Source organism: Dendrobates tinctorius, unplaced genomic scaffold (genome assembly GCF_039654945.1).
Source record: "Dendrobates tinctorius isolate UK_male_01 unplaced genomic scaffold, ASM3965494v1 ptg000049l, whole genome shotgun sequence".
NCBI lineage: Eukaryota > Metazoa > Chordata > Amphibia > Anura > Dendrobatidae > Dendrobates > Dendrobates tinctorius.
Genome location: NW_027361717.1, coordinates 171,373 through 186,188, shown reverse-complemented (window position 1 = coordinate 186,188; position 14,816 = coordinate 171,373). Strand labels below are relative to the sequence as shown.

The window sequence follows — 14,816 nt, the reverse complement described above, 5'->3', positions numbered from 1 at the left end:
TCTGTAGCTTTTTCCACACCTTCACCTCTAACTGTTCCTTCCCCACCACGATCCCAGTCCTCTCTCCACACACCCAGTGTCGAAGTGTCCCGCAGCCCCTCCAGCAGTATTTCCACCCCACACTACACAGATTTGTAATGTGTGTTTTTTAATAAAAATGCCCATTGGGTTTAAAACCTTTATTAAAAAAGTTTTTTGCACTTTAAAAACATTTTACAAAAAAAAAAAAAATTTTAAATAAAAGTTAAATTATCGTTTCACAATGGTTGTCTGTCATTTCTTTCTGCGGCGAACTATGTTTAAAAAAAAGGTTAAATACAGGGTATTTCAAAGGTAAAAAGGTATTCAAAACCAGGTATATAACTGTGGGTAAATTTTAGCTTTTTGCCACAGTTGTGTTCCTGGTTGTGTTTGAAGCAAAGTATTTCACCTAAAAAGTTGTGTTTATTGTTGGTGATTTCCTAACAATGTACACAACTTTTGTTAAAAGGTGAAATACTTTGCATAAAACACAACCAGGTACACACCTGTGGCCTAAAGCTAAAAATAGTAAGACCATGACAAGATAGCCAACTTTGGTTGGCAAAGGTATATACTGTTGGTCCAGAAGGTACACAAGTTTGGTTAGGGCACAAATCTTTCACACTCTGTCATCCTGCCAGTGTACTCTGCCTTGAGGTGACATAAAGTATAGTGCAAAATTGTCCCTCATTACTGAAACCGTCACAGAACTTCTAGTGGTAAAAATTTCCAATGACAACATCCATCTTCGCCAGTAACTTGCTCTTCTCTCCAACCTGCACTTTCTTCTCTACAACCTGTCAAAGAAGGGCTGTAGGAACATGCTATATATAGTTTTCCAGTAGCCAATCCCGTTCGGAAGGCCACAAGGGTCAATTTTAAAAACCGGATCCGGCGTAATCCGTCGAAAAACGGATAGAAAAACGGATGAACCGGATGAGACGGATCCGGTTTTGTCTGTCAAGAACAAGACGGATCCGGCAGAAAACCGGATCCGGCACATCAGGTTTTACAAAACATTTGCCGGATCCGGCATTCCGGCACGACGCCGGATCGCGCCTGACGCCGAAAACCTGATGTGTGAAAGTAGCCTTAGTGGTTAAAAAAAATTCCAAAGTTTGTTAAAAAAATAATAAAAATTGCTCCATTTTCCGATACCTGTAGCGTCTCCATTTTTTGTGATCTGGTGCTGGGTGAGGGCTTTTTTTTGCATGCCGAGCTATTCTTTTTAATTATACCATTTTGGTGTGGATACGATTTTTTGATCGCCAGTTGTTGCATTTTAATGCAATAGTGTGGCGACTAAAACTATTTTTTTGCTACCTCTTTTACCGATTTGATTCTTTTTATAGCTTGATAGATCAGGCGATTCTGAATGTGGCAATACCAAATATGTGTATATATTTTTTGTTTGTTTTATTTTGAATGCGGCGAAATGGGGATGATTTTAATTTTATTTTTTTTATTTTTAAAAAATTTTTTTTAATTTTTGCGTGCTTCAATAGTCTACATGGGAGACTAAAAGCTGCAGTTGTCCGATCGCCTCTGCTACACACAGGCAATGATCAGATCACCTGTGTGAAGCAGAAATGCTCACTTGCTATGAGCGCCAACTACCTGACAAAGTGCTCCCCAATATGGCTCCAACCTTCTGGGACAAACACACATGGCAGCTCTCACCTACCTCTCCAGATCACAGAGAAAATAAAACTGTGGCTGGACATTTAACTCCCTCCAACCACACCCTTGAGGTCGAGATATGGTGAATAAGCGTCCTGCCCATCTCTTACCCCTACTCACCATGAAACCCGGACCCTGGTAACGACTGGTTTACTCACAGCACATATCATGCTGGAGGGAAACTTTTGAGCTTCACATCACGCAGGATAACAACCTATACAGGTGCTTCACACAAAATTAGAATATCATCAAAAAGTTAATTAATTTCAGTTCTTCAATACAAAAAGTGAATCTCATGTATTATATAGTCATTACAGACAGAGTGATCTATTTCATGTGTTTATTTCTGTTAATGTTGATGATTATGACTTACAGCCAATGAAAACCCAAAAGTCATTATCTCAGTAAATTAGAATACTTTATAACACCAGCTTGAAAAATGATTTTAAAATCCGAAATGTTGGCTTACTGAAATGTATGTTCAGTAAATGCACTCAGTACTTGGTCGGGGCTCCTTTTGCATCAATTACTGCATCAATGCGGAGTGGCATGGAGGCGATCAGCCTGTGGCACTGCTGAGGTGTTATGGATGCCCAGGTTGCTTTGATAGCAGCCTTCAGCTCACCTGCATTGTTAGGTCTGGTGTCTCTCATCTTCCTCTTGACAATACCCCATAGATTCTCTATGGGATTAAGGTCAGGCGAGTTTGCTGATCAATCAAGCACAGTGATACTGTTGTTTGTAAACCAGGTGTTGGTACTTTTGAAAAAAAAACAAAGAATCAATAGTAGTTTATTAAGTTACATTATATCAGGTAACAATAATAGAAAAAACACATCAATATATATAACAAATTAAAAAATTAAAAGCATGGCCGAACTCCCAGATATGAAAGATGACGGTAGTCAAAGGGCGATATGAGGCTAAATGTTGAGTGGCAATCACTATGAATCAATGGATAAATGTACATGAATATGATTAATATAAAATAGAAATATTTAAGGAAATCATGCCGTATGTAAGGTGCATATAAGGAGTTGTGCAAAGTGTTTTAATAATAAACTGCTAGTGCAAGATAGCTCCAGTAGGTGTCACCAAAGATCCATGGTGTAATACACAGTCATTTTGATGGTATTGGGGCACAATGAAACAAGATATTCATGTATTAGAAAGAGAGAAGAGACTATGTGTTGCTCTGAAAGATCAGTCCAAAATGGAGAAGTAATGGTACTTACAAGGGCAGTATAGGTCTCACTGTCCTGGATGGCATCCTCCCCAATGCGCCTTTCCACATGTTGCCTTCGTCAGGGGGTGGCATCATCAGGAAGGTTGAAGATTTAACTATAGATGAGAACAAATCAGAGATGGTCCCGGGAGATAAGGGTGTGCACCAATCGCTGTAAAGGGGGCATGATTCAAGCCACAGCAGAGCCGCGATCTCAGGGAACAGCTCCGGCAACCACGCTATGACACCAGAAGCGCTGGGAGCATGTGAGAGATCATGTGACCCAGCTTCATCAGGCACAGAAGTGCAGACAACAGGAGGAGGTCCCCAACAACAGGGCAAGTATGGACGTGGTGTGACACATAAGGAGTGTTTTTTCATTTTTTAACTTGTTATATATATTGATGTGTTTTTTGTGTTATTGTTACCTGGTATAACGTAATTCAATAAACTACTATTGATTTTTCACGACATTACCTCTGGACTGTATGGTCGGTTCTTCTTCGTTTGTTCCTTTGTGTCTTTCCAACTGTCCATATATTATCACCTATGTCCGGTTTCTCAGTTGCAGGGGTATTACTATCATTTCCTTGTGATATACTATTTAAGTACACTGGCACCCTGCCACTGTGAACAATCCTTTGTTTTTGGTTTTAAATTTTTAGCAGTGTGGACAGGTGCCAAGTGCTGCTGAAGAGTGAAATTTCCATCTCAAAAAAGCTTGTCGACAGAGGGAAGCATGAAGTGCTCTAAAATTTCCTGGTAGACGGCTGCGCTGACTTTGGTCTCGATAAAACACAGTGGACCTACACCAGCAGATGACATGGCTTCCCAAAACATTACTGATTGTGGAAACCTCACACTAGACCTCAAGCAGCTTGGATTGTAGCCTCTCCACTCTTCCTCCAGACTCTGGAACCTTGGTTTCCAAATGAAATGCAAAATTTCTTTAATCTGAAAACATCTTGGACGACTGAGCAACAGTCCAGTTCTTTTGCTCCTCGGTCCAGGTAAGACACTTCTGGCATTGCCTATAGGTCATGAGTGGCTTGACACAAGGAATGCGACACTTGTAGCCCATGTCCTGGATACGTCTGTGTGTGGCGGCTCTTGAAGCAATGACTCCGACAACAGTCCACTCCTTGTGAATCTCCCCCAAATTTTTGAATGGCCTTTTCTTAACAATCCTTTCAAGGCTGAGGTTATCTCGGTTGCTTGTGTACCTTTTTTGTGCCACACTTTTTCCTTCCACTCAACTTTCCATTAATACGCTTGGATACAGCATTCTGTGTACAGCCAGCTTCTTTAGCAATGACCCTTTTGTAGCTTACCCTCCTTGTGGAGTGTGTCAGTGACTGCCTTATGGACATTTGTCAAGTCAGCAGTCTTCCCCATGATTGTGGAACCTAATGAAACAGTCTAAGGGACCTTTTTAAACATTTAGGAAGTCTTTGCTGGTGTTTTTTTTTGTTAACTAACCTATTGAAGAATTGATGTAAATTAAATTTTTGAAATTCTTATTTTGTGATAAGCACCCCTCTCTCTCTCTCTCTCTCTCTATATATATATATATACACACAGTGCGTCTGTAAAGTCATGGTGCACTTTTGACCTGTCACTGGAAAGCAACAAAAAACTATAGAAATGTGAAAATATGCTCCAGTTTCATGCCTATTCAGTGCAGTTTGGTGTGGGCTCCATTTGTTGCCCTACACACATCCAAACGATAGTGAAGTTCTTGCCACACTTGGGTAAGGACGTCTGGTGTAAGAGTGAATAACGTCTGTGATTCTCTGTTTTAAGTGATTAATGTCATTGATACATTCAATGTACACATGTTGCTTCACATAACCCTAAAAGTAAAAGTCTAAGGGTATGTGCACACGATGCGGATTAGCCTGCGGAATTTTCCACAAAGAATCTGCATCTCTTGGCAGAAAACGTAGGCCAAAATGCTTGCGGATTTCAAGCGGAATTGATGCGGATTGTTATGCGTTTTTTGATGTGAGGATATGCCTTACTCAATGTATAGTCAATGGGTGTAGAAACGCTGCATTTCTGCATAAAAAATTGACATGCTGCGGAAAAAAAACTGCAGCATGTGCATAGCAAATCTCAAATTCCCATTCACTATCATTGGTACTGTACTACATTGCGGATTTGATGCAATTCCACATGTCCAAAAACGCTGCGGAAAAGCATCAAAATCCGCAATGTGTGCACAGAGCCTAAGGGCGCCAGATCCGAGGATCGTGGTGTGCTTTCCTGTGACTGTTCAAAAGTGCACCATGACTTTATGGACACACTGTACATATTTATTTTTAGAAAATTAACAGTGGGAGGATAATCGCTTTAAGGAGGGCCAGAATCCTCCCAAAGCTGCTAGTTAAGTAAATGAATGGCTGATTATTAATGCACAGCTAGCTATAATCCACCAGACCCGGGACCCCAAGCAAAGATCACCTCTATGACATCCATATTCCTTAAAAGTCCACAAGGAAAGGGGCTGTCTTTTTTTTTTAATTACTTCTCTATTTTATGAGTATAGGACATTTGTTTCTGATAATGTTACTATTTTCTTATACTTTTTTTTCTAGGTGCAGAATTACAGTACATAGGTCCATAAAATGTCAGACTATTTTGTACTCTGAAGCTAAGCACGGAAGAAACTCAAAAATTAAATTATACTTAATTCTTGCTTTGAAAAATGTCTCTAATATCTTTAAAATGAACAAAAAGCCCTTTCATATGTTAACAATTTGCATTGAAAATCGTGACTTCGCTCCCGGCCTTTTCTGTTCAGCTTTTCATGTAGCGGCTTCATAGAGTGAGCATTGTTTTATTGATGACACCTCACTTTAAGGTCACGGTAAAAAATAAAAATGTGGTATTATTTAGTGCATGCCAATCATAAAGCCGCTCTGCTGTAAACAGGCTGCAAAGCCGAACGGGTCGTACAGCCGAGCTGTGCAAACAGAACATGAGTCAAGCAGGAAACCGGGGAGCTCTGGTTTCCCCATTATCACTTAACATGAAACATCCATGAGCCAGCACTATGTCTGTAGTGTGTCCGGGCCTGTGTGTGTTGTGAGTTCAGGATACTCCAAAATCATTTAACGGGTCACTTAGCCAACAATGGACAATACTGCTACAGAGTAAGAGGAAGTACAGCGCCCAGAGGAAAAAAGTTATTTTTCTCTTTAAAATACCTTAGAAAAATCTACTTTTTTAATTATGTTGCAGTTTTTTTCCTCCCTAATTCAAGTCAAATTTATCTTTACAAAACCACATAGGGAATAGTTCCAGTGAAATCAAAGCACCATTTCCCCGACTGCCAACGCACCAGGGAAAATGGGAAGAGCTAAGGCAAAATGCCAAAATTTGCGCATCTACTTTGATGCGCCACTTCTGGGGCAGCTGTGGGCTGGTGTTTTAGGCTGGGAAGGGCCCAATAACCATGGATCTTCCCAGCCTGAGATCAGCTCACAGCTGTCTGCTTTACCTTTTCTGGTTACAAAAATTTGGGGGGACCCATGTCCTATGTCATTTTTTAAAATTTATGTATTTAATCATAAAATTCTTTGCAAGTTGATTATATGTCAGGGAGTTGTTTAATTACCGTATATGTCTACATGTTTGTCCATCTATATTTATTACCTATCTATTGTCTGCAGTGATGACTGAAAGTGTTGGCAACCTTGAAATTGTTTCAGAAAATGAAGTATTTTTCCCAGAAAATTATTGCAAGTACACGTTTTGTTATATACATACATGTTTTGTGTGTATTGGAACAATACACACACAAAGAAAAAACTGAATAAAAGGCAAATTGGACATAATAAAACAAAAAGGGCAGGAAAAAATTGTTGGTACCCTGAACTTAATATCTGGTTGCACACATTTTGTAATAAATAACTTCAATAAATCACCTCATATAACCATCAACATGCTTCTTACACCTCTCAACTGGAGTTTTGGACCACTCTTCTTTTGAAAAGTGCTCGAGGTCTCTCATATTTGAAGGGCACCTTCTCTCAACAGTAAATTTAAAATCTCTCTACAGGTATTCATTGGGATTTAGATACAGATTATCTGTCAAGAACTTTGTTTCCATCCATCTCTAAGTGCTTCTTGAAGTACAGTATGTTTGGGGTCATTGTCTTGCTGGCAGACCATGGCACAAACCCCAATTTATGACAATAGGCTTTACATCACAACCCAAAACACTTTAGCAATCTTAAGATTTCCTGCACACAGTCCAGGCACCCAGTGCCATAGGCAACAAAATAACACCAAAACATATTTGAACATCCATCATATACAGCTCTGGCAAAAATTAAGAGACCACTGCAAAATTTTCAGTTTGTCTGATTTTTCTCTTTCTAGGTATATTTTTGAGTAAAATGTAAATTGCTCTTTTATTCTATAAACTACTGACACTTCTTCGAATTTCCAAGCACTAAATTCTGTATTTTCAGAAAATGAGAAATGGTCAAAAGAACAAAAAAATGCAGTGCTTGCAGATGTAGAAACTGCAGGAACTTGAGATGTCGACACGGACAGGAGACTGATCAAGAGTTAACAGGGTTTTATTAACAACAAGTACACTCCACACAGGGAGTGGCAAGGTACCCAGGAACTCAAAAACACTGTGCTAGTCCAGTACAAGTAACCGCTGGATTGAGAACTTGGAAGACGGGCTCTGGCCTAGTCACCTGTGGCTTAGAGCGAGGGCGTTACAGTCTCCAGTCTCGTCTGTGAGTCACCTCCCAGCTTGGAGGATAGCAGGGAACAGGCAGTCCGTAGACTACTTGCAGCGGACCTGTACGCAGGTAAACGTCACGTCAGCCTCACAGGATGTTCTGCCTTCACGGCCGTCACTGTACCTGACTGCCTGCTTCAGTTTCCCGCCTGCACTCTGACCCCACGTAGCGCTTTTTAACTCCGCCCCGCATATCTCAATCACATGTTAGGGTCGGCCTCGCTCTGGAAGTCTTCCCCTCTGCAACCTTGGTGACAGTCCCAGCAGTTTCGGAACCAGAATGAGAGGTACCCCCGATCTTGTTCTTCCTCTTACATTCCCCCTCTCTTTTAGCTCAACCTTCCACAGGCGAGAGTTCTCTTAGCTCACGCTGACACTCTTCCAATCCTTGAACGATTTGCCGCCAAACAAACTGATCTTTCTTTTATGGGTTCGGGGGTACACAGGCTGTAGAATGTTCAGAGAGCCGTAGAGTAGAAGGAGTAGTAGAGTCCGTGGGAGTAGCTGGAACTGGTAGTCCTCGGGGAATGGAATGCATATTTTCTTTGACTGAACCATTGGCATCGGATTCTTCGTCGTACCAGAGCTGGTGGAACTAGGCTTGGAGCATCCGAAGCTTCCTGTAATTGGTCGGGATCTCTGGACAAGCAGGGTGGTAACATGTTTCAATGGACTATGCTAGTGGGAGCAACTTCTCTTCCCTCTGGCTGAATCTCATAAACGGGCCCATTAGCGTCGACCCTACGCTTCACCCGATACGGATGGGTTTTTCTCCCATTGGGACTCCAGCTTATCTCATGGGCGCATTTCCCGCACTAGGACTCTATCCCCAGTCTGTTCCCCGGAGAGAAGCGGTCCTGGGATGTTCCAATTCTTGAAACTTAGTCCATACCAGACGATGCAAAGTCTGCAACCGATGGCGATGTTCTCGATCCCAAGTGGATACCCCCGTCCGTGGGTAGTCTTCTTCGGGCTCTAGCTCCAGCTCAGGAATTTCTTTTCCACGTCGACCAAACAGGAGGATATAAGGTATGTTTACGATTGTTATACACCCATACCAACTTGGTCACGTATTCAGGCCACCGAGCCTTCCTATCCTCTTACAAGGTCCTCAGCATTTGAATCCGCATACGATTGAACCACTCACAGGCCCTGATTCCCTGGGGGTGATAGGGTGTCGTCCAAGACTTCCCGATCTGATGCAACCAATGTAAGGGTGGTTTCATATTAGCATTTCAGGGCGCAGCGACGGCCTGCGCATGGCCGCCACTAAGCTTCGCCCCCTGCCGCGCCTCCTCCGGTAACTCCGCCTACCGGCACATGACGCTGCATGCGTCCTGCGTCCCCTATCTTTATCACTGGGGATGCAGGCCATGCGCAGTATGCTTTTGGCGGCGCATGCGTCCTTTTGACGGTGCGCCGACCAGCACCAAACGCAACCTGTTGCAATTTGGTTTGGCTTCCAAAAGGCGGTGGATACCGCGCTCAGCCCTGCACACTTGCAACCTACTTCTATAAGCCCCATATTAGCCTTAGGCTGCCGGTCTCACCTGCACACCTGCAAGCTACTATTATATGCCCCCATACGGGCCTTTTGCTACCGGTCTCAGTACAGACATTTTCTACAGACAAATTGCTTCAGCAATCCAGCGGGAACCTCTCCTCATTTCCTTATGGAATATTGCATCTAATTGAATTACCAGCACAACACACCTTAAGGGTAGCTGGAAACCTGCTATATGCCTACACCATATTTGGAAGCAGGAACTTACAAAAAAATTATTTTGCTCGTGGACATACATTTGTTCATACTATGTAGACAGCAGTCGGACTGACGAAGACCAAGTGTAGGCCGAAACGTCTTTTTGTAGGACTGCGCATAAATAAAAACTTCACTTAAAAAGGACAATTCAGTTGAGTGCCAAGTTACTTTATTATTTTCCAAGGAAACAGGCGCCTTGATCTGAATGTAAGCGTTTTGGACACCCATACACCTGAATGAAGTTCTTGCAGATGGCGTATACTGCGGACTCGGCCGTCTGGTCTCACGTTGGGGTCACAACAGCAAACTTTGTGAAGTGGTCTGTCATCACTAAGCAATGTTTATAACCCTGATGCGCTGGGCCAATGGTCAGATAATCACCAGCAGCTCTAGGGGAGCATATGTCACTATGGCCTGTACGGGGGCCCTTTGCTCAGGTGGCTTGGCCAACTCACAGCTCCATCATAGTTGACAGATTTCCTCCACCACAGTTTTTAGTTGAGGATGATAAATTAGTTGATGCAACCACTGGAAGGTTTTTTCCTGTCCGAAGTGAGCTCCTCTTTCATGGGCCACTGTAGCCACCTGGGGCATCAATGCTCCAGGGATCACCATTTGCCAGGTGATGCTCAGCTCCCGCGGTGGTAGAACTTTTCGGTACAGTACTCCTTCACGCAGCTGCCGTCTCTCCCACTGCTGCAGCATCCACAGAGCACCATAGGACAGAGCATCTCTTTCTTGCTGGCTGGGCAATTGTTTTGATGACACCCCACCATCTTAATCGAGCCAGCTCTTCATCTTCCTGTTGTATCTGGAACGCCGTCTATACAGTCATATGTTAAAGTTTGGGCACCCCTATTAATGTTAACCTTTTTTCTTTATAACAATTTTGGTTTTTGCAACAGCTATTTCAGTTTCATATATCTAATAACTGATGGACTCAGTTATATTTCTGGATTCAAATGAGGTTTATTGTACTAACAGAAAATGTGCAATCTGTATTTTAACAAAATTTGACCGGTGCAAAAGTATGGGCACCTCAACATAAAAGTGACATTAATATTTCGTAGATCCTCCTTTTGCAAAAATAACAGTCTCTAGTCACTTCCTGTAGCTATTAATGAGTTCCTGGATTCTGGATGAAGGTAATTGTGACCATTCCTGTTTACAGAACAATTCCAGTTCAGTTAAGTTTGATGGTCGCCGAGCATGGACAGCCCGCTTCAAATCATCCCACAGATGTTCAATGATATTCAGGTCTGGGGACTGGGATGGCCATTCCAGAACATTGTAATTGTTCCTCTGCATGAATGCCTGAGTAGATTTTTAGCTGTGTTTTGGATCATTGTCTTGCTGAAATATCCATCCCCTGCGTAACTTCAACTTCGTCACTGATTCTTGCACATTATTGTCAAGAATCTGCTGATACTGAGTTGAATCCATGCGACCCTCAACTTTAACAAGATTCCCGGTGCCGGCATTGGCCACACAGCCCCAAAGCATGATGAAACCTCCACCAAATTTTACTGTGGGTAGCAAGTGTTTTTCTTGGAATGCTGTGTTTTTTAGCCTCCATGCATAACGCCTTTTTGTATGACCAAACAATTCAATCTTTGTTTCATCAGTCCACAGGACCTTCTTCCAAAATGTAACTGGCTTGTCCAAATGTGCTTTTGCATACCTCAGGCGACTCTGTTTGTGGCGTGCTTGCAGAAATGGCTTCTTTCGCATCACTCTCCCACACAGCTTCTCCTTGTGCAAAGTGCGCTGTATTGTTGACCGATGCACAGTGACACCATCTGCAGCAAGATGATGCTGCAGGTCTTTGGAGGTGGTCTGTGGATTGTCCTTGGCTGTTCTCACCATTCTTCTTCTCTGCCTTTCTGATATTTTTCTTGGCCTGCCACTTCTGGGCTTAACAAGAACTGTACCTGTGTTCTTCCATTTCCTTACTATGTTCCTCACAGTGGAAACTGACAGGTTAAATCTCTGAGACAACTTTTTGTATCCTTCCCCTGAAAAGCTATGTTGAATAATCTTTCTTTTCCGATCATTTGAGAGTTGTTTTGAGGAGCCCATGATGCCACTCTCCATAGGAGTATCAAATAGGAGAGCTACTTGCAAGTGGCCACCTTAAATACCTTTTCTCATGATTTGATACACCTGGCTATGAAGTTCAAAGCTCAATGAGGTTACAAAACCAATTTAGTGCTTCAGGAAGTCAGTAAAAAGTAGTTAGGAGTCAAGAAAATGATAAGGGTGCCCATACTTTTGCACCGGTCTAATTTTGTTTAAATGAATATTGCACATTTTCTGTTAGTACAATAAACCTTATTTGAATCCAGAAATATAACTGAGTCCATCAGTTATTAGATATATGAAACTGACATAGCTGTTGCAAAAAACAAAATTGTTATAAACAAAAAAGGTTAACATTAATAGGGGTGCCCAAACTTTAACATATGACTGTACTTGCTCCAGTGCGGCTGTCACCGTCCTGGCAGAGTCTCAGAATCTAGGTACCTCTTCAGCCTCCAGTTGCTCATGACGGTTAGGCCCTGACTCCCCATAGTTCACATGAGACAAAGCATCGGCATGGGTATTCTCTGTCCCTCTCTTATAGGTGATATTATAACAAAACTTCGCCATCCAAGCTACCCAGCACTGTCCCAGCGCTCCAAGTTTCGCTCTTTCCAGATGCACCAATGGATTTTTATCCGTGCACACGTGAACTTCAGAACCGGACAGAGATTCGGCAAATTTCTCCGTCATAGCTCACACCAACAACTCCATCTTGAAAGAATTGTAGTTAGCTGGGTTCTTTTCTGAGTCATGAAGAGATGGATTGCCTAAGCCAGCGTCGGACTGGCCCACCGGGGAACCGGAGGATTCTCCGGTGGGCCCTGGCATCTGGTGGGCCCTGGCACCTGCAGGCATACAGGGCCAGCAGTTGCCTAGGGCCCCCGCTGCTCCAGGGGCCCCCAGCCAGTGGTGTGTCGCACACCATGCAGCTGCTATGGGGGCCCGTGCCAGCGGAGCAGCAGCGGGTGTCAGGATGCAGGAGCCCCTGTCCCCGCTGCTAAAGAGAAATGAATATTCACTTCGAAGCAGTGAATATCATTTCAGGTCTCCACCCCCAGAGGCCCCGCCCCCAGCCCAGTAAGCCGCTCTGCATCTGTAAATCAGGGCCGGCGCCGCCCTCAGGCCTCTCTGCTCCTGACTCACAGCCAGTGCGCGATGACGTCACTACATCGCGCACCCGCTGTGTGTCTGGCAGAGGGGGCAGCTCCTGACACTGAAGCTGGGATCAGCGTGGGAGCGAGGAGGAGAGGTGAGTATTGTTTTGGTTTTTTTTTTATATCTCTCTCGCTCTCTCTATCTGTCTCTCTCTATCTATCTATCTATCTCTATTTCTCAATATATCTCTCTCTCTATCTCTCTTATATCTATCTATCTTTCTATCTCTATCTATTATCTATATCTATCTATCTCTATATCTATCTCTATCTATTATCTATATCTATCTCTATCGCTCTATCTTTATATCTATCTTTCTATCTCTACATCTATCTCTATATCTATCTATCTATCTCTATATCTTTCTATATATCTCTCTATATCTATCTATTATGTCTATCTATCTATCTCTATATCTATCTATCTTACTCTATCTCTATATCTATTATCTCTATATTTATTATCTATCTATCTTTATCTATATATATCTCTATCTAATATCTATATCTATCTATCTCTATACCTATCTATCTATTTATCTATCCGTTATCTATCTCTATATCTTTTCTCTGTATCTATCTATCTCTATATCTATATCTCTCGCTATCTATCGCTCTATCTCTATATCTATATCTATCTTTATATCTATATCTATATATCTATCTCTATCTATATCTATCTCTATTTCTCTCTATATCTATCTCTATATCTCTATAGCTATCTATCTATATATCTCTATCTATATCTATATATATCTCTCTCTATCTCTATATCTATCTTTCTATCTCTATATCTATATATCTATCTATCTTTATCTATTTATCTCTATATCTTTTCTCTGTATCTATCTCTCTATATCTATCTATCTATCTCTATATATATCTATTATCTCTATATCTATATCTATTTCTCTCTCTATATCTATCTATCTATTTATCTCTATCTCTATATCGATCTCTCTGTATATCTATCTATCTTTCTATCTCTATATCTATCTATCTTTCTCTATCTATCTATCTATTTATCTCTATCTATTATCTATATCTATCTCTATCTATCGCTCTATCTCTATATCTATCTTTCTATCTTACTCTATCTCTATATCTATCTGTTATCTCTATATTTATTATCTATCTTTATCTATCTATCTCTATCTATTATCTATATCTATCTCTCTATCTATTTATCGATCTCTGTATCTATCTCTCTCTATATCTATCTCTCTCTCTATCTACCGCTCTCTCTATCTCTATCTATCTTTATATCTATATCTATCTATCTCTATATCTATTATCTCTATATCTATCTACCTATCTATCTCTATATCTATCTCTATATATATATCTGTTTCTCTCTATATCTATCTCTATATCTCTCTCTCTATAGCTATCTATATATTATCTCTATATCTATCTATCTATATATTATCTCTATATATATCTATCTATCTCTATATCTATCTATCTATCTCTATATCTATCTATCTCTATATCTATCTTTCTATCTCTATATATCTATATATCTATCTATCTTTATCTATTTATCTCTATATCTTTTCTCTGTATCTATCTCTCTATATCTATCTATCTCTATATATATCTATTATCTCTATATCTATTTCTCTCTATATCTCTCTCTATATCTATCTATCTATTTATCTCTATCTCTATATCGATCTCTCTGTATATCTATCTATCTTTCTATCTCTATATCTATCTATCTTTCTCTATCTATCTATCTATTTATCTCTATCTATTATCTATATCTATCTCTATCTATCGCTCTATCTCTATATCTATCTTTCTATCTCTACATCTATCTCTATATCTATCTTTCTATCTATATCTATCTATATCTATCTATTATGTCTATCTAGCTATCTCTATTATCTATATCTACCTATCTCTATATCTTTCTATCTTACTCTATCTCTATATATATCTGTTATCTCTATATTTATTCTCTATCTATCTCTATCTATTATCTATATCTATCTCTCTATCTATTTATCAATCTCTGTATCTATCTCTCTCTATATCTATCTCTCTCTCTATCTACCGCTCTCTCTAACTCTATCTATCTTTATATCTATATCTATCTATCTCTATATCTATTATCTCTATATCTAT

General features: G+C 40.8%; 1 long non-coding RNA gene across 1 annotated transcript; it reads right to left on the bottom strand.

The window, feature by feature from the left end:
- Positions 1 to 2,027: 2,027 nt before the first annotated feature.
- Positions 2,028 to 3,252, bottom strand: LOC141091203 (uncharacterized). Its single transcript, XR_012232446.1, has 2 exons — positions 2,937 to 3,252; positions 2,028 to 2,460 (listed from the first exon to the last, which is right to left on the bottom strand). It is a non-coding gene; the product is annotated as an uncharacterized lncRNA (long non-coding RNA).
- Positions 3,253 to 14,816: the final 11,564 nt, after the last annotated feature.